This window comes from Enoplosus armatus, chromosome 10 (assembly GCF_043641665.1).
Source record: "Enoplosus armatus isolate fEnoArm2 chromosome 10, fEnoArm2.hap1, whole genome shotgun sequence".
In the NCBI taxonomy this organism is placed as follows: Eukaryota; Metazoa; Chordata; class Actinopteri; order Centrarchiformes; family Enoplosidae; genus Enoplosus; species Enoplosus armatus.
In genome coordinates, this window is record NC_092189.1 from 18,453,411 (window position 1) to 18,475,832 (window position 22,422).

The window sequence follows — 22,422 nt, forward strand, 5'->3', positions numbered from 1 at the left end:
TGTTATATTCATTGCTGACATGACAACAGCTCTTTGGCGAGAGATGATATCACTGTTTTCAAGTGTTGTTTTTCTTGGCTTATCTCCTGGATTCTGAAAGCCAAAGAAGCTGAGGAATTTTCCCAACTCACAGAGGACTTTGTAATCCTTCAATTAAGATTAAAACATGAAAATCACAAAAAGTGGATTTTACCAAAGGAGCAGGGATATCTTATCTTCTCTGCAACATCAAGTGGATGCAATGTCAGCTCCATCTGCAGGGAGTTAGGTGATTTCTTCATCTTTTAAAAACTTGAGAAGAATAATAAATCATATTGGAAAGGCTGTGTCCCTGCCAACAACAGATAGTTGCCCTCCATCGATAAATGCAGTGAATAGTTGAACCTATTACTTATAGTGAGTATGGAGCCTAGGCGACCCTTTGGTTAAACTACTAATACGTATATGCTGCTTCTTGACCTGCAAAAAGCTGTTAAACCTGCCAGATTACAGTCTATGCTTATTTTTATTAAAGGGATTAAATTGATCAGGTGTGTTATAATAATCAATAATAATAATAATCAATTACTCCAAAGTAAATTTTCATTACAAATTTGATCCTAAGATAAAATGTTTCTTTTTATTTCCATAAAGCCAAACAAACAGAAGAGGTATACTAACTTATGATTGAGTTTATGCACACATTGACACCTAAGTGGAATAATTGCAATGCATCACAGTCAAAAAGATAAACTGGTAATGGATTCTCCCACGTGTAATGAATGATCCTCTGTAAGAAATGGATTTGAAGCATCACGGGTGATGGAGGATTTAGGCCGGAGATTCTCATTTTGAGAATGGCCAAAGCTCCTTGACTAAATGGATTTGTTCTTTGGGAAATTGTTCAACCAACATAAGGCTACTTGAGAGCCCCTTAGTACACACACAGTTGTCTACACCTCTGATTTGATATGTCAATCCTATCTTGTCTGCAAGGTTCATCAACTGTTAAAATAAAAACAAATCATTGGATTAAGAGATTTTGAATTTTGAAAAAGAAAATAAAGCACGCAAACAAAGAGCATCATTTTAGCGTGAATAAATCCTGTCCGGCTAAATGATTAAACCCATCATTGCGTGTGGTAAATGGCTGGGCAAGCCTTTAAGCGCATAAATAAATGGTTGATGTAGGAAAAGAGGATGGCTGCTGCAGAGTCTGGCCATTAGAATGAGGTTGAACCCGACAACCCCTGTTTGACTCTGAATCGCCATCATGGAAGGAGAGATGGACGTGTTTTGAAGAAGATGGGTTGTTAGAGAGACTAAAAGGAGGAAGGAGGCACGAGGAGAGGAAAGACAGGGGTCGACAGGAGGCGAGGTGAAGTAATGAGGAGGGGATATAAAGCTGGCAGGTGATGGGGGTGAACTGGTGACGGGAAAAAGTAGGAAGGAAGGATGAAAGGAAACATTGAAGAAGAGAAGTAGAGTACAGAAGGTGGGAAGAATGCACAGGAAGGAAGGACAGTGAGCCAATGGTAAAGAGAAAGGTAGATTTGAGTAAAGGATAGAAGGATGAGGTATGGAGAGAGGGAGAGGGGAGGAAGTGTGAATAAAGAAGCTGACTGTGGCGTTTTACCTTTATAAGCATCTGGGGAGCACCTCAGCACCCATAAATAATACACCGCAAATTAGCAGATTGGACAGAAAAAGGGGGACTGCTGGAAGTGTGTGTGTGTGTGTGTGTGTGTGTATGTGTGCTGCAGAGAGGGAGTGCTCCTATGAACACACACGCATGGCAGTGAATATGCACTGCTGTTTATGTGCGTTTTGGGTGTTTGTCCATATCAAATACTGTGTACTGCATGTTCAGTACTCAGCCTCGTACAATCTTGTCGTTGAGATTGTCTGTGTGCATACCCTGTGTATGTGTATGTTGTGTGTGTGTGTGTGTGTGTATATATGTAAGGTATCTCTCTGAGTTCTGATTCGTCTCTCAGCAGGTCAGCGTTGTCAAGGTTACTGCAGGCCATTTTGCCGGTGGGCCAATTAACTTTTAGCACAGAAACAGAACAGAACAGTGCAGGTGCCTCGACGGTGCTCAGGGGTTAGAGAGAGATTGTATATGTGTATGTGTGGTGTTTTTTGTCTAAGGGTATAGCAGTGAAAGACAAGCAGAGAGAGGATGTGCGTGAGATAAAATGAGGCAGTGTGTGTGTACGAAAGAGAAGAGAAAAGAAACGCAGCGAGCCTTTGTTGTTTCTGTGTTTGGCAAATAGCTGCGTGGCCTTTCATGATGCTGAGAGAAGAATACAACTGAGGGTGAGATGTGGGCAAATGTGAGTCTGAGCACAGCAAGACGTAAGGGATCCTGTGAGCCTATGATGACATGTGCTCCCTTGTAAAGGTTGACGTAGTCCCTTGTGTGCAAACAAAGTTTCTTTACTCAAAATCTCATTATGTAACATGAGACTGTGAAAGCTGATCTGAAAATTGCCTGCTACTAAATATCTGAATATTGTTTACTAATAATTGTTCCTCTTTTGGAGGTACAGTCAGTACTACAATTAGCACCACAATGGTGCTCTAGCATTAAAACGTCATGACAAAAGGAATTTAACCCTTTGAACTTTTGGCTTTTTTCAACAGGCTACTCAGATATGCCATGATTTGGCATTTAGGTGATACTATACATCTAGACCACTTTCTATGAAACATTTCACTAAGAGTTAAACACAATTTTAAATTGTTTGTCTTTTTGCTCATACGTTCAAAGGTTTTCAACACACAGCAAATATCTCTTGTGAGGTATATTTGCACCATTAAATCAGTGGATTTAAACAGTTCCTGTTTCTGCTGCAAACATGGCAGACAGCAAACAACCTTTGATGCAGTAAACTTGATGATTGTGAGGAAAAGTATGAAGTTATGAGGAATGCTTTTCCAGACTCATTGATGTTTATCCTAAACAGACATTCGAGTTGTTCTGGTTTGTTTAAATTATGACTCTGGGGAGACGGGATGTAGTTTTTGAAACAAAATACACCAATTGCTTTGCTAAGAGTTAACTATGAAGAAACTAAATATTAGCTTAAATGCCAACTGGCAACATTGTTTAGCTATAAAAACAATCTGGCAACCAGCAAAACAAAATCACATGTTAAAGGAAATAGGAAAATGAATGATATCATAGACTTACAATTAGTGGCACTAAAATGTCAATTAGTTGAATTAGTGTAGTTTTCAATCCTGAATAGATTCTGTACAACATCGACAGTCATGTGGCCCACCCAGCATACTTCAAGAGCAGTTGGAAATTATTAAAGTATAAAACTAAGCACTATAAATTAGGCTTTTCTCAACATTCTTCTTTGGTGTTTCGTAACGCAGTACTGAAGCAAATGCACAGAAAGAAAAAGAGGCTTTTACAATGGCTGTATCTGTCTGAGTGTACTTGGTGAAATAAAGTGATTGTGATAGCTAACAGAGCAGACTGTCATCCTCCTTTCCTATGCAGTGGTAGGCTAATTCCTCTGACAGACTGTCTTCCACAATGGCTACTGGCTGCTGTCTTCTTAGCCTGAGGGCCTGTCTGGTTGAGTGAGAGCGAGTGTGTGTTGAGTGTGTGTGTGTGTGTGTGTGTGTGTGTGTGAGAGAGAGAGAGAGAGATACAGAAAGACAGAAGTTAGGGAGACGGAGAAAGCGAAAAGAATAAAAGAGACAACCAGGGAGAGAGAAAGCACTTTTGTGTACATCTGTGTGTATGTGAGGGTGTGTGTGTGGTTGCTATGCCGTCTCTAGGCCCTAATCTCTTTAGTAAGCCCCATGATCCAGTTAGAAACAGCAAGTGGCTAATGTCAGGGCTAACTGGAAGAGAGGGATCTCTGTGAGTGTGTGTGTGTGTTTATAAATGTTTGTGTGTATGCCTTCGACTGTATCCATTTCCTTGTTGAGACTGTCAGGGTCTACCTGTAAGACAACTTGAGTGTTTGTGTACTGGTAGAATAAATGTTATCATGCCTGCAACCACATTCACTTCCATGCATGTGTTTCTGTTCATGCATGTATGTGTGTGTGTGTGTGTGTGTGTGTGTGTGTGTGTGTTGCAGGGTGTGTCCGAAAAACAGCAGTGCCCATTAAGGCTGAGAGATTAGATTGAGTGGATCCAGATTCTGCGCTATTGTTCCTCTCCAACAGGCTTTCTCTGTGGTTTAGAGAAAATAGGACAGGTGCAGGAAATGGATTTTTAGTTAATTCGTCTGGTCAGACGAGGGTTAAAAAAGAGAAGGAGAAAAAGTAAATTGGGTTTAACATCTGGTCACTATTGAGAAACTGCAACGTATGACAGTGATTCTGTTTTTTTTCAGCAGTGTTAAGGTTTTACGGTTTCCAACAAGGAAAAGGTAGGACATTTTTTGCCCAGTTTTCATCAAAACTCTAAAGGTCTCAGTGGAAAAAATGACACCACTGTACCCTGAAAACATGAAATGAATAAATCATGAACACAATATGATAGATAATCTAAATATGACCATCTGATCATGTCGCACACATAACTGTACATCTAGTGCAAGGAAAGCCTTGTGAAACTCAAAAACACTATATAATTAATCTGAAGTCATTTTTAAATGAAAATCTAGGGTTTGTTTGTTTGTTTCTCCTTCATGTTAATATTTGTTCCATTTCCGTTAATTTTATTCTAGGCCAATATGCCTCAAATGCAAATAGACTGCGTATTATCTTGGTACGTGATGGTATTTAATATATGGTGCATTCAGCGCAGCATGTAGATGAATGTTGTAAATGTGCTTGAAGCTGTCGTGGCATGATTAAAATGGACGTGGTGATCAGCAGTTTTGTCACATAGGGTAAAACTACAGCTAACTCACCCGCTGCCATAATAAACGATAAGACGCTGACACAACGGGAATGATGAACACTCTGAACTAATGGCTGCTTGCTCGCTCTCACCCATGCATAAATAAAACCGGCTCTTTCGGGGCTTTTTTTTTCTCCATCTCTGCCTGTATGTCTTTTCACCCCTTTCACACCTGTCTTTTTTTCTCCAATCAGTTACTGTACATGGCAAAAAAAAGAAAAAGAAGAAACGACCTGTCCTTCAAAAATTGTATTGCACCATTTCTTCATTCCAGAAATTTCTGCTCTAAAACACCTTGTGTAACAGCATGGCAGCGAATGTAGTCCGCCTCAAACGTTGTGATATGAAAATCATTCATGCCCCAGGGGAATATATGGAGAGGAATAAAGGATGGATGCGGACAGACAGAAATTGAACCAAATTCTCCCCTCCCATCCAATCACACTGCATCACAAATCACCAGCTCTACCGCTAATTCAGGGGTGTTACGGTGCGCAGGCCTTGGCATATAGCATATGGTGTGTGTGTGAGCATGTGTGTGTAGAAGTGTGTGTTTGCATATTGTAGTTGGGAGGTGAGAGAGCGAGAGAGAGAGAGAGAGGGAAGGAAAAGATGATTTAGGAGTAATGAGAGCCGGTAAAATCATGGTGCCCAGCGGCATTATGGGACTAAATCTAATCTGCTAATGGAGAGGGGGGCGTGGGCTGGGAAGGGAGGGTGATGGAGGGAAGAGGAAGGGGAGGAGTAGGAGGGAAAGAAGATGAAGAAGGGAAAGGACAGCAAAGGCAGGGATGAAGGTTTAGGACGGAGAAATGGATGGAGGGCAGGGAGGACAGAGAAGACAAAAGGGGGAGAGAGGAACAAGGAGGAGTAGAAGAAGAAGAGATCAGTAGGAGGAATGACAGAGGAGGATGGGAGGCTAAGACAAAGTAGAGAGCTGAAAGGAAAGGAAAGAAATTAATGAAGAAATGCAGAACTAACGGACAATGACAAAAAGAGGACATTAAAGAAACCATGGTGAAAGAATGAGGAGGATGAGAAGAGTAGAAGAAAAGAGGCGAGATTAGAGTGTAAAGAAGAAGCTTAGAGAGGAAGATGAGGAGAAGAACACAATACAGAACAAAGGAAGAGAGAAAAATGCAACAATAAAAGAGGAGAGAACGAGAATGCGGAGAGAGAAAAAAACAAAGGTCAAGGGCGTAGTGAAAAGATGGTAGGTGAGTTTAGAGTGTGGTGTGTGTGTGTGTGTGTGTGTGTGTTAGAGAAATAACCTAGGGTGGAGGCATTGGGAGGGCAGGGCCCAGGAGAGCACAATCAGCACATATTGCTATCACATGGTGCACAAAATGCTCTCTCCCTCCCTCTCTCTCTAATACACACTCACATGCAGATGGGCAGAGTTTGCACACACTCCATACATGACGTATGCGTAACAACGCAAACATCCACACCATCCTCATCGTTGCTCTCTACCACACACACACGCACACACACACACACATACACAGACAAGTTCTTACACACCCACACACTCTGCAGAAGGCAGCCATTGAGAGGTAATTGCCCCGGACTGTTAATGTTTTCCAGGATAAAACTACACCAGTCTTTACAAGACGGACTAATTTCACAACTTTATGCCTTTACCTCAACAAAATGGCTGACAACCGCATTACAACCACTCCAAAGAGCTTCGACAGAAAATAAACATACTTACATTTTTTATATTTCATCATCTATTTACATTTTCTGTGAGATATCTGATGGTGCTTTTTTTTTCAACTGGGGCCACCCATGCTGAAGATGAACAGTATGTGCATCCTGCGAGGAGCTGTGTGTGTGTGTGTGTGTGTGTGTGTGTGTGTGTGTGTGTGTGTGTGATACACAAAGCCCCTTTCTGAACAATGGAGTTGTATTTTTTTGTAGATAGAGGACAGCATTAGAGCTGGAACAATTAGTCAATTCATTGAAATTTATTTGACAAGTATTTTGATAATTGATCGAGTAATTATTCAAGCAAAAATGCCAAATATTTTCTGGCTTCAGTTTCTTACATGAATTAGCTGCTTTTCTTTGTCTTAAGTTATAGTAAAGTAAATATTTGGGGCTTTTGGTCGGTTGGACAAAACAAGACATTTGAAGAAGTTACACTGTGCTCCGGGATACTGTGATGGGTATTTTTCAATGTATTCTGATGTCTTACATATCAAACTTAACAGATTAATTGAGAAAATAATCAACAAGTTAATTGTCGATGAAAACAATTGTTAGTTGCAGGCAGCATGTGGTTTTGCAGCATTGTAACGCAGCAATGCTTCTTGATGGGCTGCTAAAAGAGCATATGATGATTTATCAACAAAATCATAGTTGCCAATCTAGAATGTGAGTCATCTACTCCCTTTTGGAAATACAATCTTTAAATCATATGCTGTCAATCTATTCTTTTCTAAAGTGCGTGTCAGTTTTTTTTCAAATGTCAAAATCACAACCTCTTCATGTAGATCATCTGATAATATTGAAACTCTCCAGTGAAAGCAAAGTAAACTCACCTCATTCAGGCTGGGTGGCCCGCTCTGCAGTGAGGAAAGTGGCTGTCAGACTGTCGGGGTTTATTGTATTCTACTGTATCATATCATATTGTTTAAAATCATTTTTATGACTCATGTGTCTGTGATTATTTCAGTTTACAAACACAATCTGTAGTTGGAAATTGAACCTTGGGCCATGGTGGTAAACTCCTACACGGGTTGGAAATCCAGACACCCTGTGAAACTGCACCAAAACCTCAACAATCTGCTATGAGCAACACAAACAGAGCAGAGCCACATGGCAACTCCATTATCTTGATAGTAAACAGGACCCCGGCTCTGCAAATTACAGTATCTAAGCTACGGCATCAACACACAACAACTAGCTAAGAGGTCCAAAACATACAACACACAGCATATTGTTTTGGTGCATTAGTGTATTACTGTAAGCCTGTCCACTGACTGCATTTCTTCACAGCCCTTTACCTCAAAGAAACTTTAACTTAAACACATTAAATGTAACTCTAACTCTTAAATAACCACTTTCACAGTCGATAGCTATAAAGAAGGACATTGCTTCTCCCCAAAATACACTTTTCACCCAGGTCCCCAAGAGTGTAGAAAAATAAGTCCAAACTCCCTATAAATCAAAGTTAGACGAAAGCCGACCATTATGTTGGCAACGATACTGAACAGCAGCGAGATACAGTGTCAAGCTGCAACGTCTTGTGTTTAGCCATTTGATTCACAGGTCAGTAAAAGAAAACACAGATGCAACATTACACTGCAGCTCAGACAATTACACCAAATTACACTGAAACTCTGTAGTGGCCCGTGCGTTTATGAGGTAATGTACAGTTTGAATACCGCGTTCTTTTACTCAGTCAAGTCTACGGCATGCCGCAGCAATCAAATAGTCATTACAGTGTTGGATGTTACAGCTGAGGGAAAGCAGATGAGGAAAGAGAAAGGGTCAAAAGCACAGTTACTGAATAAATTACAAAATAAATCTATGTTTCTCTCATTTGAATAGGCAAGCTTGCAATAAATACTTTCTTTAGATGAACATAGCAATATCTACTGCTGTTCAATATTCACGTAGAAAAGAAAAGAATACACAGGACAGAAAGCCGCCCGATGGAGCTCAAACCCCACCCAGCAGGTAGGCCGCCTGCACCAGAGCACCTTGCCTGGCAGAAGAGACCAAAAGGGTTTTCCAGACAGAAGATGGCGCTGTAATGCTTCTTCTGCGTTTCTTCTCAGCACAATCAGTGCATTCAGATCACTATCACACACTCCTCCTGCTCATCAACATCAACACCTGCAGATCACTGGCACTCAGAGACAGGATTACCCCTTCTTTGAAGAAATTATCGGATGCATTTTCCTTATAAACATCATCTTTATCTGTGAAGAAAAGTGAATAATCACCATTTCCCACCCAGGTGAACACACACACACACCTGTTAACTGCACCCACAAGAACACACATGGCCTATTTTCAGAGGTGATTTGAGCATGTCTGACAGGAATAAAGATTCTTCTGGTTGCATAAATTAGGAATTAGGACACGACAGAGCGGGAGAGAGTAAATGAATCTTGTGTCTTTGCATTTGAACCTGTTGTCACTTATATTACATGTTTCATTAACTTGCGTACACTGAAAACAATTCAAATGTAGCACTGCGTAATGTCCCTATCCCCCATTTAATGCCCTCCAAATTTGTCATTGCCGGACATGAATCAAACTGACACGTTCATTAAGCAGACTGATGAAAGGCAGAGTTGGCACAGAGAGGGGAAAATGGAAAAGAAAAGGGATATCTGCATTTCTTCTTTGTCCACACCTGTTGTGTGTCCTCTCAGTCTATCCTCTTTTCCTTTACGTGTGTCAGTCCGTCCGCAGTGTCTGTCTTTCTTCTCTCTACAAAGAAGAAAGACAGATACTGGAGGGATCTGAGAATCATTATCCTCTGCTCACTCCGTGACACCAAGAAGCTAATAGGCTCCCAGCAGGGAATATGTGTGTGCGCTTGTGTGTGTGAGCGGCACAAAGGTTGTGTAGGGAAAATACATGTCTGTAGATATATTGTCATGTTTACATTTCTACTGTGTTAGCATTCTGCTGTATGTTTTTGTGTACAGACTTCAAACATGTGTTTCCTAGTCAGTGTGTCTGTGTGTAATATTGTCTTTAAATCTATACGTGTGTGTTTTGTGTACACTTGTGTGTATTTGCACAGATACTCAAGAGGGTGTTTCTGGGGGTGTAAGTGTGTGTGTGTGTGTGTGTGTGTTTCTCATTTCCTCCATGTAGAGATTAGGGCCGAAGAAGAGCAGCATTATCAGACAGCTGGAAATGAGATCTCAGTAGGGGACTCGACTCCTCTACCTTCTTTTTCATCCCTTCTTCCACACCTCCCTCTGTCCCTCTTTCACCTCCTTTTCTTATCCTCTCATATATCTTATATCTTTTACTACTCTAAGTCCTATTCTTGTCACCACATCATCCCTTATCATCTTTCACTCCATGTTCAGTTTTGTCTTTCCTTATACTGAACAAGCAACCGAGCTTTACCTTACTCTTCCTGCACCTCCCTTTCTCTCGTCCATCCATCCATTTATTCCTCCATCTACTCCTCTTCTGCCTCCCTCTACTAAAAAAAATTAGGTTCGTATTATCTCATTATAGCTCCCTCCATCAATCTAGTCTACCCATCTCGTGGCGCAGAGGAGATCCTCAATATCTGAGCTGCAAACGATCTTCCCGGTAAAAGATTTGTAGTATATAAAATGTAGATGACACATTAAAGTAGTAATCTGTGATGTTGTCCATTTTTGATGTAGAACATGAAGTATAATCCAGAAGGTGGCTCTTAAAATTCACACTCATTAAATTCTTAATCACTGTGGCCATGACTTTTCCCTTAAATGTTCTGCTGAGGTTTCGGTAAGTGGACCGCTTTTGAATTTTTGTTCAATGAACTGTTGCTGCTGCTGAAGCCATGAAATGAATTACTTACCTTACAAGGGCTTTCCCAGGAAAGACTCACCACTAACACTGTTTACAACATCCAGTCAACTGGGGACAGACTGAATAGCTATTGTGTTATGCCAGTTGGCCATCAACTGGCACAAAAGACATCTTGTAATATTACACTTATATGACGGTGTCTTATGTTATTACTTTGATATATCTTAACAGCACATGACCTTCTAGAAATCAGAGGTAGAAACTACAATACAACACAAGAGAGTAAATTCGAAACAGACAAGCGCACAACAAGCAAACATGATAGTGAACAATGTTCTCAGTAATAAAGACCCAGAACTGTTAGAAACTGAACTGTTCAGGATAAGCTGCATCTGTGTAAGGCCATTTCCTCACGCCATTCCTCTTCTTCTCTTTTCTTTTAGCAATCCCACGTCACCATGACAACAACAAAAACAAACACGGCACAAGCCGCAGTTTTGTTGATAAACACTTCATTGTCGAGATCTGTCGTCTTGTCATGGAAAAGTTATGAAACAAATAAATCTATCTTGAAGAATCTGTTGGACTTCATGTTCAGTTCCAGTGGAAGCACGCGGCATCTCACATCATTGTGGGTGTGTTTGTCTCTGTAAGTGTGTGTGTGTGTGTGTGTGTAGGGTTGTAATGGAATCAGCACTACATAAATAAATTGCAAAAGAAATTGAACATATCAGCTACAATTACAGAGATAAATGGGGTTAAATTAAAATGCAGTATATTAGAGTTAATAAGGTAATTACAGAAGTGGCTCTATGAGGACGCTTGTATGTCTAATTATTGTAAATTAAAAAAAATCTTGCAGGCAAAGTATGATAAATTGCACAAGCAGCAACATTTCATCTATATATATATATATATATATATATATATATATATATAGATAGATAGATATAGATAATGACATTAAACAGTTCTATGCTTATTTAGAAAGTAATTAACCTCTCCAACAGCGTGTGTATGTGTGTGTGCACCTGGACAGCGTAGAGTCTATTGGGTATTTCCAGGAAGTGGTAGCAAAACTTCGTTCATTATCTCTCTTCCTCAATCAAATCAGTGAGAGAGAAACATGTCGAACAGGACACCGCTTCCTGAGAACTCGCATATACACACATTCACACACACACGCTGTTATCTTGACTCAAATATCTACCAAGTGTGACCGCTGTGCCAAAGAGAGGAAATCCCTTCGCAACCCACACCTACAAGCGATGTATTACACCCTAGTCTTTATGTGTGTGAGTGTCAGTGGGTGTTTGCATGTCTGAACTTCTGTGTGTGTGTGTGTGTGTGTGTGTGTGTGCTCGTTTGGTCTACTGATGCTATCTGTCCCTCTCATTGACAGAGAGGAAGGAAATGAACAGTCAGTCTCACTAACAGCGACACAGTCAATACCAGACACCACTTCCACCCTGTTCAGATACAACGCTTCATGCCATATTTTGAGCATCAAGCTCAAAAGCAAATGTTGCAGCAACAGAGATTCTTTCCAGCGCTGCAGGTAAATATTTATTATAGTTTGTAGAAGGTGATATATGCATCTTTTACAAAATGTTTCGGGAGGTGGTATAATTCTGTAGCCGATGAGCCTCTCTCCTGCACTGCTCCTGAAGTACATAATACATACATAAAATATAAAATAAAGTACATAAAATAAAATGAAAATTCATGTCTACCAACTTAATCACTAAGTTGCAATTAACTTAGTGCGCAATTTTTAATTTGTGTTTGTGAGCACACACATCTCCCTGTATTTATTTGTCTGTGTGTGAGTGTAAACGCTCTCCTCCCAGACAGGCTAAAGGTACAAAGCCACTGAGATGACATGTGGCGCCATCGGCCATGTAGACACTAATCAAATATACGATCCCTGTGTCAAGTCTCAATGGGCTGGTAGAGAAAAAAGAAAGATGGGGGGGGGGCAGGGCGCGGCAGGAAAGAGTGATGCAGAGAAATGGGCAGGCCAGCCAGGTTTGACCTGTTAGAGAAAATATGGGAGGACAGAGAGAAAGAGGGAGAGACAGAAGGAGAGGAGGGGGAGGTAAGATTATAAAACACACACACACACACACACACACACACACACACACACACAAAAGACATTAATAAATCACCCCATCTAAATGTTAATTGGTGCTAAATGGCACGTTTGAATAGGTTAAGTGGACCCTCTGAATTAGTGTACCTTACGTAGGTGGTTCAATAAAAGTCCATCTCTAAACCCATAACTCCCCAAATATCATTTGTGTCAAACAAGAGAGCACTTGAACGCTTAACCTGAGACAGAGTGTGCGGTTTTCGGGGGACAAGTGAAGCATTGGATCATTTAATTCAATAAGAAACTGAAGTCTGCTTCTTAAAGGGTCGGTTCACCAAATACAGCATGTAGCTAGTGTACACAAGGTGGTCCACCTCAACGCTGAGCACCACCGAGGGAGAAGTTGTGGAGTTTAAGCGGACCAGTTGCAAGCATTTGACCATTTTGCCCAGTGGACAATTAATTTCCTTACATTGCAGATATACTTCTTCTTTTTTAACAACACGGCCCAGCAAGTATCCTCTGGGGCCGATTAAACACTCAGTGTCACTTACACAGAGGTTGGGAGGGTTAAGTGGACCGGCTGAGCGTTAGACAGACAGAGGTAAATTGCTACAATGACAAACTACTGCACTGGCTATATGAGTCCCACTGCGCTCTGTGACATGGTGTGTGCCTGCCCCCATACAGTAATCTGAATAGCTAGAAGGACACACACTGTGAAAAATGCCGCTTTGAGAGTGAGGAGTTCCAGCCAGCCTCCCTCTGAGGTGACCTCAGTGATCATGACATCATGAGGTAGGCTTGATTTACATGCATGCTGCGCTGAGGAGCATATTCAAACAAACAGCCCCGGGTGGAGCATAGGGGGGGCCCTCAGGAAGGAAAAGGAAGCAGCCAGGGCAGGAGGAGAGAGGAAGGGATATGGCAGTAAGAAAGAGGAGGTAAGAAAAGGAGGTGGAGATGGGGACAGAGGAAAGGACAGGAGAGGTAAAGAAAGGAGAGGAGGAGTATAAAAAAAGCACATACACTGAAAGGAACAGATGAAGTGAGGAAAAAAAGAGGGAGGAAAAGAAATGAGGAGAAAGAATAATGAAAGAAGAGAGGATGAAAAGAGAGGAGAGAGGAAGTTGGAAGGTTATCGTGTGTGTTCATAGAAAATGAATGAATGACCTCCACTCTGCTCGTGTCCTACAGCTGGCACACACACACACACACATGCACACATAGTGTCCTGGAGTGTATGATTAACTGTAAGGATATATGATCCATTTACATCATAACCAGGTGCATTGTACTGGATTATCAACTGAGGTCACCCCTCCTCCCCTATTCTCACTTCACTGAATGTGACTGTGTGTGTGTGTGTGTGTGTGTGTGTGTGTGTGTGTATTTGAGAATATTTGAGGGTGCTATGTCTATGTATGTGAGTGCACCTAAAGAAAGTAGCAAACTATAAAAAAGGGGGAGAAAGAGAGTATATTAAGGCTCAAATGATTCAAGATTGGTGGTTGATCAGTTCACTAATTTGATAACAAGATGAATACATTGTATTAATGCATTACCACGGGTCAACGCAGAGACTCAAACGACTGAGCTAACACCAGCACACTCTGCCAAAGTGACAAAAATAAATGTTTAGTATTGCATTTTGTATCTTAAATATGTCATTCTGATTTGTTGCAGCGATCAAATTATGCCAATTGTGTCTGATCCCAACCAAGCTGGAGGGATTGCCACCAGGGAGTCAAAGTAATTATTTTCGCAACTTCATTTGTGCCAGAGACAGCTGTAATGTTTCCTTAAAAACACCCGTCCACATAAATCTGGCCCAGGCAACCACTTCTCCACTCCTCATTTAACTCCTTTAACTTCTAAGAGTTGGACTGAAATGAGCTTGTGGCTGTTTTTCGAGAAGCAACATTGACTTAAATTTAAGTCTTGAAATTTGGACGACTTTCTCTATTAAAGAACTTTTTATTGTCTTTATAATAATTACTTTCCTGCTTTGGTTGCAGACTGATTTAAAAGTAATTGGTGAAAGATTTCCTTCCATATTGCCAGTCAACTTTGAAAATACTGGAAACTGGAAAAATACTTATTGTGGACTGTATAAATCCTCATATATTCAGTTTTGTAAACGTTCATTATGCTTAAGTCATATTTTTACAAGTTTGGCAGGCGTCACATAACGAGCCAGTAACATGGCAATCAAAGCATAAATGCAGCTGGAGTGTTCCTGTAAATTCACAAACTCTTCTGCACTGACATCATTTGATGTTTGGTCGGTGTGTGTGGGTGTGTGTGTATGTGTGTGTGTACATGCACAGATATGCTGCTACTCATGCTGAGCCATGTGGGCTTCAGGACACACATTCACACACACACACACACATGCAGATACAGCTACAGTAACTAACTCATTAAAACGGCTCATTTCACCCCAACCTCAGCCAACACACACATTGCTCTCTGATCCAAGGGCTACACACACACACACATATGGACCGCAGGCTTAGCCACAGTTATACACACACACACTCACTCACTCATCCATGTACGACTAACGGTGTCACTTCCGGATTTTATCCTATTTAGCTTTTCTCTGTACCGTCTATCTTTATCTCTTCCTGTTGTTGAGGTGATGAAAAACACATCAAAAGGAAAAATAGAAACATTTACAGTCATAGTACAATTAAAATAAAGACTCGCATGAGAGCTGGATGTTCCTTTACAAAAACCTGAAAACAAATCGCATCAGAACACACTTTTATTATTTACAGAGACTCTGCTACATATTCTGCAGTTCATTTGTGTTTGTCTTTAAAGTATATTTTAAGTTATCCTCATTGCAAGAGGACCTTGTTTTTTGTTAACTTGTTAACGTGTCTTTTTGGAGCGGGAAGCCCAGAAGCCATTTGATTATGCATGTATTAAGTGTGGGGACATACAATCATATAAAACTCATCAGCTCCTTAATTTACGTTGTGTGCAAAGAAGGTCTGTGAAACATTTGTAGTTTGGATCCAAGATGTATTTATTCATTGAGAAGGAGCAGAGAATCTTGACTATATCTTTGGTGCTACGCTCTCATTGCTGCTGGGATTTTTGCCTTCCACTACCCAGAACTGTGTAACTCAACTCAACCGCTGTTCCTGCCGTCCAAATAATAAAACAATGTCAATTGTTTCTTGAGTATTTTGTGAGAGCATTCTTGAACCGCAAAGTCTGAACTGGAGACGTGTTTTATCGATCAACAATAGATAGTGGAAAAATTATTTTTATGAATGAAATGGAAGCAGAGTCCTGCCGGCACTTAAGAAAGAGTTACAGCAGACAGCAAGTCAAAAAAAAAAAAAGAAGAACAGAAGACCAAAAAGAGGAAGGCAGATGGAGCAGAAAGAGAAAGAAGATGAAAAAAAGCAGGAACACAAAGACAGAATCTCTCATCACTGCTGACGAAAGGAGAGGTGATTTTCAGTCTTTTTCTCCCCCACTGTTTCCACTTAAACCACAGAGGAGCTTGTTGGTGTCAAACTGAACCAGTTGAGTCTCACTAAAGCCTTCACACAGTTCCACAAGAAGTTCTCCGAGCTTCAAACATTTCCAAAATATATTTTACAGGCTTAAAATATAATTTATTTTTACAGCCTATGTTTATTTTTATCAGTGTGCGGACACTTTGGGCTTGAAATGTTGCACTTTTTCTAATGAAATTAAGTTTAAAGTGAGCATGCTACAGTGGTGTGAGTCCTTGGGAGAAATTAAAAAAATGTTTTTAATTCATTATTCCTTCTTGGTTATATACTTTAAAGTACTTGCTGCACTATTTTGAATTGTTATATTTGACTGAAAACCAAATAAAATGTAAAAATTATAGAGACAGAATCTTTTATCTGTAATAAAATCCTAAAAGTACCATTTATATTATACTATACCCTTATGGCAAATAAAACATCTGGAACATTATATACACTTAAACACTAACGCCAAATAATAACACGCTAATACTGTACTTAGAAATCTGGAGATTAAACCCCTGCATGTTTATTATACTTGGCCAATAAAGTAATTCAACCTCTGGAAATATTTTCTTTACTGCATTAGTTCATCCAACTGAGACTGATTGAAGGAAGGAGACTCTAAAGCTCACCGTCTGTCAGTCAACCTTAGGCCCTCAGCGAAGAAAATACAACCACCCCCGATATTTTTTTTGTCCCAAAAACCTCAAAACCATGAAATCTCTCTCTTTTTTTATCCAATCTTTCCTTCAGGACCCAGAAAAACATCCACCACCTCCCGGCCTCCCAGAAATCTGGTTCCAGTTTGGGGCAGCGCTGAGTTTAAGGGTGGGGGTGACTCCGAGGCAGCTGATGCTTATAAATAAATAACGAGAAAGAATGCAACATATCCACAATCTCTCCACATCTTTATGATTTTTTAATGTGGCTTCTTTCCCCCTTTTTTATTCAGCATTTTCCCTCTGCCATTTCTTCAATTTCGTCATTCTATTCCTGCGTTTTACAAGAATATGGATAGATACGGTTGTTGTTTTCATTTTTTATGATAGAGCCGGGTAGTAATTTAAGTGTTTAGACTCAGGGATAAATGAAGTTGGGGGTGCATGGATTGAGACGTTAAACTAATGTGCCAAATCTGCAGGCCTTCTGTTTATTCTCTGTTTTTATTTCTTTTTTTTCTCTTTATATATGTGTTTTCTCAGATCTCTGTGGCCTCGATGTAGCCTCTTGAGCTATTTTTGTTTGTTGCTTTTGTTGTTTTTCTTCTCTCACACCTCACACACACACACCTGATCTGCACGCAGTGCTTGTTCCTTCTGTTGTATCCATGCCAGGGGAATGTGTGTGTGGATCTATGTGCCCTGAATCATTTCTAAAAACCCTCTCTACTTGAACTAAAGGGGGATTGCCACCATCAAAACCGACTATTTATGGTATTTCTAAAGAAAAAAGTGAAGAAAATCATCAAAAGTCAAACACAGCTAATCTTATGGATAAAAGGCTTTCACAATAGTGATCTACAGAATCCACAGAAGTGGCTGAACTTAGGTTACCATGTGTTGCATTGGCCTTGACACCTTTATGAGGCACATATGGCTGCGGAGACATACCAGAGCAGAGGCGTAGCAGCACAGAAACCACGTCCAACAGCATCAACATAACCACTAATCACCTCAAGTCTTAGACACTTAACCTGCACTACCAAAGACGCATGCCTATGAAATACTGTGTTATAAACCAATAAAGTACACTGCTATATTTTAAGAGACTATAATATGGTAAACTATCATGTTGCGTCATTATTTATTCACAATTTATGTTATTGCCAGGAAGTAATGCAGCTGTGAGCAGGCACCAATAGGATGATTTCTTTTGTCTTCTTTGCATTTAACAGCTTGCTCTTTGACTGCCAACTCTAAAATCTCAGATTACCAAGCCTCCAAGAACACATGGACGCGCAAGCAGACAAAATGTACACCGTGATGACCTTTCTAAAGCAATTTTTAGTCTCTGCAAATAGATGTTCATATTGTACTGAAGGAACTGAAAACAACAATGCTGGAAGATAGAAAATCAATGTAAAAGCATATGGAATGCTTTTAAAAGTGGTCAGAAATAATGACCCTCTTGTCTGTTTCGCTGTGGCTGGCCACTAAGAAGAACATTAGCTCAGTGCTGTAGTGTACAGTGGGCTTCATCACATTACATGATTCTGCATACAGCACCGTCACTGTATCTGCCCGTTGGGGGTAACAACATACTGAAATGAAATTATTCTATGTGGCTTTCAGATTCAGATTAACCACATTAAAGCACCTATATTCATTTCAGCTCGGTGCTACTGATCGTTTCGCCCTTACGCTGCTACCCCACATATGGCTAGCATGAATGACACCTGTGAGACATAAGGTACATAGCGGTAGTGAAGGTCAGGTTACCATGTGTTGTACGTTGGTCCTGACACCTTAGCAGGACCCACGTGGGACTTGTATAGAGTCATATAGATTGGAGCTGAAGTACAGTAGTTTTCACAGCAAGCCATGGCCCCCCATATGGAAGTCATATGGAGTGAGAAGCACCGCATAGAACAATAGAAGTCGTTAAAACAGTTGGGGGGGTGCCTGTGCATGTGTGTGCACGTGTTGAGAAGGAGTGCATGCGTATCAGTTTGTACGTGTGAGAATGCTGGGGTGTGATCGAGTGTGTGTCTAGGTGTGTGTCTGGACGACAGGATGAAGCTACAAGTCTTTCATCTGTGAGCGAAGTTGAGAGGCAACGCGGCTAACAATTCAGGCAAGGAGATGACAGGACCCCATCCCTCTCTTTTTTTAACCCCGACTCCCTCCCCCACACACAAATGTTCTTCCTCTCTCATCTTTTCGTCCATCTCTCTTTTCATCTTGCCCTCGCTTCTTCCTCTTCCACCCCTTTTGTCTCAGTTTTTTGTCCAATCACATGCTACGTCTCTGCATCACTGCTCTTTTTCTTTCATGCGAACTGCTGATCTACAGTGGAGAGACAAGCAGTACTTTAGTGTGTGTTTGTGTGCATAATTCTTGTGGGGGTACCCCTCTCTCTGTGGTCTATAAATGGTAGCCAGCCAATGGCTCCAAGATGTACTCTACTGATGATCTCTCATCTCACTGCCACGAATTCTCCTGACAGACACTTCTGATCTCACCAAGACCACCATGTGTATTTGTCTGTTTAGGAAGATAAGTGTTTGTGTTTGCGTGTGTGTGTGTGTGTGTGTGAGAGAAAGACAGTGACTAAGAGCAAGCCAAAGTAGTGTTGTGTTGTTTGTGGTTGAGCTCTGATAATGATTGTAAATGGTGGTTTGCCCAGATGGCACTTACTGTCTGTCACTATCAGTATCTCTCTCCCTTTTACTCACACTTCCTGACCCTTTTTCCATTTCTAAGTCAGGTGAACGAGGCAAATGACAAAACGCTCATTGACGCTAACATTGTCTGGCAGTCATTTCTAGGCCAGACAATGTCAACTCATCCAGTGCCAGTTGAGAGAGTCCACTGTGTTATAAGGTGGGGTTGGCCTGTTATGTTCCGCCCCAATAACCCTGTGACCCTGAAAAATGACCTAAAGCATGAGCAGGTGATTTGGAAGAGAAGGGATATTTGTGATATCAAGGAAGATTTAATCCAATCTGCTGCTGGAATTCTGAGATAACTGTAACAACCATAGCCTTGGATATAATCAGAATAACCTCACACATACTGTAGCTGGGTGATTTATGGCAAACAATCCCCATCTCATCAAACACAGGTCGTAGGTTAACTGCCTCCCTCATTTACCAGTCTATCATGGAACACATCAATGCACTCCTGCATCCAACGGCAAGATGACGTGAACAGAAAATCATATTCACCCGCCAGATTTGCACCACAGAGCAAAATTTTCACATGCACTGTTTTGGGCAAATGTTAACATATGTTGAAGACATAAAATGATCCGCAAATACTGCACAAAGATTGTTTTTACTGGCTGCCGTGGAAACAAGGCTAATATGGAGCCACTGTAGGTGTTCCATGTTTCGTTCCTTGCTGAGCCACAAGTCAGGTTTTGCCTCTCTTTTCAGCCATTTGACGTTACAAGGAATGGTTTTGGTTGACATGAAGTGGTGTTTTAAATATATTCACTTGGTGCTGTGCAATATTCAAGACAAAAACATCTGGACAAATGCAGTGGATCCAAAATGCATAAAGTGGGAATTTTACGATGGCTGCCACTGTCAGTGCAGAGCTAAGATTTCCAATATGCCCAGTCGGTCTTCCATGTGTAAGAGGGATCAGGCATCCATATTGATTGTGTCTTAATGACTTAATGAAATACAACACAAAATAGAGCATCAGGTAACATTTATCTCTGGGTGATACTCATCATGTACAAACTGAGATTAGCAAAAGCTCAATAACAAAAAGTACTTGATTCACTCTTGTATTCATGACAAATTAATTTCCAAGTCTACTGAGTTTCAGTTACATTAAGATTCTTTGATCAATCTTGATTTTTGTTGCATTGATGTTTTCCTTTTAGTGGCTCTGTGAGAGGTTTAAAACTGAAGAACTGCCTCTGTGTGTACATACTGTGTGTCTTTTATCAGTCCAAGTCAAGGTCTTCTGTGTTTCTGCTTAATGTCTCCATTACAGCTGGATGTATTTAGGATTAGATGATATAGAAAAAACACACACACACACACTAACACGCAGTCTGTCTTCTGATAAAACTCAGAGATGTTTCATGTTAGTCCAGCGCTATCAAGTTTTCCCATTCCTCCACAAATTTTCCAAGACACGTTTTGTTTTTGAGTCAGCACTGCATGATAAACACATTATCACAGCTACATGATGTCAGTGTCAAACAGAAACCGCACTCCAAACTCCAATTTCAGAATTTTCATTCATTTCATTTTTGTAATTGATAGCTGCTGTGGCTCTAATAGTGCGTAGAAAATACTTCATGAGAAAAGGCCAAACCACTGAAAATGTACTGTAGAAATATACTGGCTGCAATAGAAAAATACCACTATAGTACAATATTCAGTGCTGAAAGACGTCTGTCACCTTCCAATAGTTGCAGCATTTTCTAAGGGGAGGTAGCAAAATGTTTATCAACTGCATGACTCTGACCAAGAAGCAACATATATGTCACATGAGTGAAGATTTCTTAAAGCAAGATTCAGTGTGAGAACAATACAGAAAATGGGGATCAAGTGATGGTGGTGACAAGCGGTATTTGGAAGCCATCTTTGCTCTCTGGACTTCTGAGTCTGTCTCTGTTTTGTGTCGAGTGCTGCAGTGCTGCTATGGATACATATTTGAGGAAATCTATGACACACATATGGTCATCTCATCTCTTCTTGCCAAAAGGCTGAAAGACTGAAATGTCTATCAGTCAGCAGGTGTCCCCCCCCTCCCCCTCCCTGCTGCATACACATACACATACACATTCACACACTGATGCAGGCTCATGCACAAGCAAACACACAAATACACATGATCAACAGAGCCCTTCAGATCCCCCACTGTCCAGTTTCTGCAACCCATCCATCTTCCTCAACTGTCAGTTTACTGTCAAAGACCTTTTGAAAACACTCACACACACACACACACACATGCACACACACTGGTCTGAATACCTCCACGCACACACACAAACCCAGGCATTAAAACACATACATGCTTAGAAATACTCACATGCATAAAAATATAGGGCGAGGAGCATACAGTCACACGCATGCAAAAAAACCCACCTCAGCAGTCCTGCCTGTGAGTATTCATGTGTGTTTGAGTGACTGATGTCTTGCCAACCTCTGCAGGAGAAGGCAGCTCCAAAGTTGTGTATGGATGATAAACACTGCATGGTACACAGGCATCATATGGGCACACAAAAAGTCACTGCCAGCCATTTTCCATCCCTCACTCTCTCTCTCTCCAAAGTGTCTCTCCTTGTCTCTCTCTCATTTTCCCAACCAGGTGTTGAAAAGGAACATAAAACATTTCTGTTCCACCACGCCGCTGCTTTCAAGTTGAGACTGCATGTGCGCATGGTGTTAATGACCCAGAGCCTTCAGATCTTTTGGTCTTTCCGTGTGTTTCTCCGTGTTTGCGACCACCTACAGTACGACCGCTACGTAATGCTCCCTCTCTTGCAACCTCAGCTCACGGTAAACTCAAATGCAGCCCTGCATCAATCATCTGGCCGAGCCAGGGCAAATACTGAAAGTGGCAGTCCTCAGCATCTTGCTCTGGTGTTTTCTTTTGTACCACATTTCTCAGAGAACACATGTCAATCAAACAGTGTGACGTCTTTTCGTGACTGTTCTGTTAACAGGGTCTGAATTTCTAACAGGTTGCACTCAGACTAACTTTTTCTTTCTGTTGAGCCATGGCAGTTTTTGTGTCTTATTCCTGCTGCCCAGTTTTTCTTCTGTT

The 22,422-nt window shown here is 40.9% G+C and overlaps 1 protein-coding gene across 1 annotated transcript in view; it reads right to left on the reverse strand.

The window, feature by feature from the left end:
* slit3 (slit homolog 3 (Drosophila)) overlaps positions 1-22,422 on the reverse strand; it is a 225,444-nt gene that overhangs the window by 111,924 nt on the left and 91,098 nt on the right. The gene's annotated exons all lie outside the window — the stretch shown is intronic.